Here is a 5,722-nt window from a genome sequence, read left to right as displayed (position 1 = left end):
GCCTCCTGCTGCTGACCGAAACTCAGCAAATGGCGACCTGGACAAAGGGTTTCCTGTCGAGGGGCGGTGTTAAACCACCCCAGACAGGAGATAGTGGATTGTAGCAGGGAGGTTTCAAAGAAACCAGACACTGCCTGGGGAGCACAAGGCTGCCCCTGGCAGGATCCGGCCAAACCGGTTCTGAGGCCTTCCAGCCCCCGTCCCAGCGCGGCCTGGATCAAAGGAAAGGGGTGTAACCACCCCCTTCCTGGGTCCCACCCATAGGAGGGGACCTAGCAGGATGTCCAGCCCCCCAGATTCGAATAAGAGTGGGAGCAGAGCTAATGCAACTCAGATCATCCTGAAGAAACATAAGAAACGAATTCTGGACCCTTCGACTTTCTACTCAACGCAGAAGACTGAAGAATCTCCCTTGTGGTCAAGGAGTGACCACCCTGTGCAAACAGGCCACATCCAGCCCTCGACCCTTGCTTTGTTGCAGTTCCCGCCGGAACTCGAGCGACAGAGATCGACGAGATCAAGCTTGCCTGCCTTCTCCCAGCCCGATCCACAGTCCCTGCAGAGCTGAGACCAGTGGAGGCGACCGGAAGCGTGGGGCACGCCATCTTGAAAAGGCCACGAGACGCTGACTGTGCAGCCCACGAGTGATCCTCGAAGCTGTGCACCGGGGTCTGAGAAGCCCCCACCCCGAGCTACACTTGCACCAAAGCTACCCCCTCCACACTCGACGAGTGCTGCGTGGGGCCCTTCTGCTTGTTTTGGCTCGACGCGTTGGCCCGGTCACTTGCCAGCTGGCTTGTGGCCCCTGTGACGACGAAACTTGAAATACGACTCGCTTTTCTGGTTGCTCCAGATCTGCACCAGCTCCTGTAAAAAGGAGCCCCCACTCTGACCCTCCTGGTTCGAGTGATAAGCAATCTCCCGGTTCCGCGTGGATTGCTTTTGCCAAGTGCTGTTTGCTGCAATCTTGAAGCCGACGGTGCTGACGGCGAGAGCCTACGTGGGACAGATCGTGACCCGCTCCTGGACGTCGCAGATGCCCCAGAGCCCACGTGACAGCGGAGAGAAGCCTATCGACAACCACCTGATTGCGCCCGACATTGCCTGGTTCCGTCCTGGTTCCACTCTGGTCACTGCTGAGTGACCCAAACTCTGTCCCCTCTGCTTTCAGGTACTTTTCTACTTCGATCCACCCTTGGATCGCACCGGACACTTCTGCTTCACCTCGCCTGCAGCTGCAACAGCTTCAAGCACCAAGAGCCTGCGTGTCAAAACCCGACGCCACTTCGACCCTGTGCACCCACGGCCTGTGGGTGAGGTAACCTTGCAACGCCGGTGTGCCCCCGTTGGTACACACCTCTAGGGTCTGTGTGTTAAGTTTGGTTCCTCTAGGTTCAGCGGAAGTATCTTTTAATTCACTTTATGTAACTTTTACGCACCATTGACATTGCATTGGTGCAAGCCGCACTTTCCGTGCTGCACCCGTCTCCTGTGGGCTACTCCCGACTTCAGCATTGCTAGTCCTGACTGCTCCCAGCGAATCTCTAGGCCCTAGGCCTAACCACTATTCGATTGGTGTTCCTTATACCACTTTTTTAGTATATGGTTTAAGTGGCCACCGGCCCTTATCCAAAATTGTGCAACTTTGTATGTTATACTGTCCTTTTGATTTAACGCTTGTGCCCCTTTCCTCATAAAGAGTACTGGGGAGTAATTTAGAAATAAATACATATATTTTTATAATATATACTTGTGTGGTGTCCTTTCATTGGATTACAGGATTGTATGTGGTAAAACAGCTCGCTTAACACGACCTCTTAAGTTAAGCCTTTAAGGCTGCTTAGTCCATGCTACCTCTAGGATAGCTTGTCTAATAAGGTTGACTTACAACCAGACATCTTTGGGGTTTGTTTGGACTGTTACCAAGTGGTTCCAGAATTGGAAACACTACCTAACAGGCCAACTTCTCACATTGGTGTGCAGCGGTGCGGATTTGAGCTTGCTGTTTGTTTTACCATTGCAATCTTTACATCAAATTGAAAGATCACATCAAGTACCTTAGGTACATATAAATCAAAAGCTTAGCATATTAAGTTCTACTGAACTTAGTAGTTGTAGATTAAAGGGATTAGCACACCCTGACTACAACTCACTAGCAAGGGACAGTAGGAAAACACTCAGTGTAGGTAAGTGCATCACTTACACCACACTAGCAGTCATGTCTGATACAGGTAGAGCCACAGGCTCTGCTCCTGTAACAGTTGATCCTATAGGGACAACATCCAGATATGACAACCTTAGCCACAAAGACCTGAGTGCCTTGTGCACAGCCAGGGGGCTAAAAAAGGGCAGAGGCCCTACCATTCCTTCCCTAATAGCCCTCCTAGAAAAGGATGCCTTAGATAAGGTGAGTCAGGCTCCCTTAGATTCAGGTGAAGGGATAAACTCCCCTGAGAATGAGGATCTTCCAGAAGCAGAAGAAGAAGAGGAGGAGGAAGAGGAAGAGGAAGGCTCAGATTTAGAAGAGCCTGAAGATCAGGATCAGAGGGAAAACCAGGTACAGGTTGCCAGGCTTAACCAGGCCAACCTAGACCTACATGAGAATGGAGAGGGCCAGCACCACTCCAGATCTCATAACCAAATTCTCCCAGGTAACAGGAGGGTGAGATCTCTATCAGGGGATTCTCATCTTTCTAGTGCCTCAAGAGAATCTCAGAGAGGGCTGTCCAACTCCAGATAGAGAGGGAAGAGATAGCCTTGGCTCAAGCTAAACTTGCCTTAGCAAGAGAAAGAAAATTGTGTGGCTTAGATGCCACTGGTGGCAGCAAAGTTCCTAAAGAAAAAGACAGGGCCTATGACAATAGAAACCTGACAAAAATTGTGCCCCCCTACAAGGAAGGGGATGACATCCACAAATGGATGACTGCTCTTGAGAGGGCCTGCATGGTACAGCAGGTCCCTGAGGATCAGTGGGCAGCAATTTTATGGTACTCCTTTTCTGAGAAAGGGAGGGACAGGCTCCTCACTGTTAGACCTGAGGATGCCAAAAACTACTCTGTTCTGAAGAGTGCTCTTATTGAAGGGTTTGGCCTAACCACTGAGCAATACAGGTTGTTGTTCAGAGACACCCAAAAAGCACAGACTCAGGACTGGACTGATTTTGTAGATTGTTCCACTAAGGCTCTGGGGGGTTGGCTGCAGGGAAGTAAAGTTTCAGACTATACAGGATTGTACAATCTTATGATGAGAGAGCAGATCCTTAATAACTGTCAGAACCAGCTGTTGCATCAATACCTTGTGGACTCTGATTTGACCTCTCCCCAAGAATTGGGAAAGAAGGCAGACAAATGGGTCAGAACAAGGATTAAGCAGAAAAACCAGAACCAAGGTGACCAGAAGAAAACAGACCAGAAGGGTGGGAATCAGAAAGATAAAGAAAAGGACCAGAAGTCTTCATGCCCCCAAAATAGCAATAAGGAGGGGGTTCCCAAAATGGAAACAAGAAAAAGAAGAATGATGGCCCAAAGAAACCTTGGTGTAATACCTGCAAATCAGTTTCACACTGGGGCAGTGAATGCACTAAGAAAAATCCAGTCCCCACCACTGCAGCTCCTAAAGCACCTGCACCCCCTAGTACAGTTAGCAGTGGTGGTACACAGCCAAAGGGTTTAGTAGGGTTGACCCTGGGTACTGAGGCGGAATCTGGCCTAGTCAGAATCCCCACACAGGCAGTTCTCCTATATGATGTGGACTTATCTTTGACCACTGCAGTAAGCCCCAGTAACCTGGGCAAATATAGGCAGACTCCCTTGATCAATGAGAAACTGGCTCAGGCCTACAGGGACACTTGTGCCAGTGTCACTATGGTGACACCAGACTTTGTGGACCCTGGACAGATTGTACTAGGTGAAAGTTACCTAGTGACCAATGCAAGCAACTCCACTACTTCACATAGTGTGGCTGTTGTGAACTTCTCCTGGGGAGGGGTAGATGGCCTAAAGAAAGTTGTTGTGAGTGCAGACCTCCCAGTAGACTGTCTGTTAGGCAATGATATTGAAAGCTCAGTTTGGTCAGAAGTGGAGTACAGGACTCATGCAGAAATGCTAGGGATTTCTGCTCATGTCCTTGCAGTGACAAGGTCTCAGGCTAAGAAGTGCCTTCCTGAACCTGTGGTGGATCTTGAAACAATAGACCAACCACAACCCAAGAGAAGGAGCAAGAGGGTTAAGGCTTTGCCTTCCCACTTGCCCCAGGTTGAGGATCAAGTTTCACAGGAAACTGATTCTGCAGTCCAAGAGGAGACTGTCTCAGAGGAGCTTGAACCTGACCAGGTTGAGTTTCTGGGGACAGGGGGACCCTCAAGGGCAGACCTGGGGCAGGCCCAATTAGATTGCCCTTCACTTGAACCCCTCAGACAGCAAGCTGCTGCTGAGGCTGCAGGGAATGCTCAAGGTACCCATAAAGTGTATTGGGATGAAGGACTCCTTTATTCAGAGGCTAGAGACCCCAAGCCTGGCACAACCAGGAGGTTGGTTATACCTTTGAAGTTTAGGGGTTTCCTTCTTACCTTGGCCCATGATATTCCCCTTTGAGGACACTTAGGCCAGAATAAGACTTGGGACAGGCTTGTTCCACACTTTCACTGGCCTCACATGTCAGAAAATGTCAAGGAGTTTTGTCGCTCCTGTGTCACTTGCCAAGCCAGTGGTAAGTCAGGTGGCACAACAAAGGCCCCCCTGATACCACTACCTGTGGTGGGGGTACCCTTTGAAAGAGTTGGAATAGACATTGTGGGTCCCATGGATCCTCCAACAGCATCTGGGCACAGATTTATACTGGTGGTAGTGGATCATGCCACCAGGTACCCAGAGGCAATTCCCCTGAGGATCACCACAGCTCCTGTGGTGGCAAAAGCCCTCATTGCAGTTTTCTCAAGAGTGGGCTTTCCAAAGGAGGTTCTTTCAGACAGAGGTACAAACTTTATGTCTGGATACTTAAAAGCAATGTGGAAAGAGTGTGGAGTAAACTATAAGTTTACCACACCCTACCATCCACAGTGCAATGGGCTTGTGGAAAGATTCAACAAGACCCTAAAGGGAATGATAAAAGGTTTACCAGAGAAGCTTAGGCGGAAATGGGACATCCTTTTACCCTGCTTGCTCTTTGCTTACAGAGAGGTCCCACAGAAGGGGGTTGGCTACAGCCCTTTTGAACTTTTGTTTGGCCACCCTGTGAGGGGTCCATTGAGTTTGGTGACGGAAGGATGGGAGTTACCTCTCAAAAAGCCTAAACTAGACATTGTGGACTATGTACTTGGTCTCCGCTCCAGGATGGCTGAATACATGGAGAGAGCGTCCAAAAACCTTGAGGCCAGTCAAGAATTACAGAAAGCTTGGCATGACCAAAAGGCTGTTCTGGTTGAGTTCCAGCCAGGGCAGAAGGTGTGGGTGTTGGACCCAGTGGGCCCAGCAGCTCTCCAGGACCAATGGACTGGACCCTACCCTATCATTGAGAAAAAGGGAGAAGTCACCTATGTGGTTGACTTTGGTACCCCTAGGAGCCCCCACAGGGTGCTCCATGTAAACCGTTTGAAAGCATTTGTTGACAGGGAGGACATGAGTCTCCTCATGGCCACAGATGGGGAACAGGAGGAAGAGAGTGACCCTCTCCCAGACCTGCTTTCTCAGAACCCTGATGATGGTTCAGTTGATGGAGTAGCCTT

This window comes from Lissotriton vulgaris, chromosome 6 (assembly GCF_964263255.1).
Source record: "Lissotriton vulgaris chromosome 6, aLisVul1.2, whole genome shotgun sequence".
Taxonomy (NCBI): Eukaryota; Metazoa; Chordata; class Amphibia; order Caudata; family Salamandridae; genus Lissotriton; species Lissotriton vulgaris.
The sequence above is the reverse complement of the archived record's forward strand: the minus strand, read 5'-3'. Positions refer to the sequence as shown.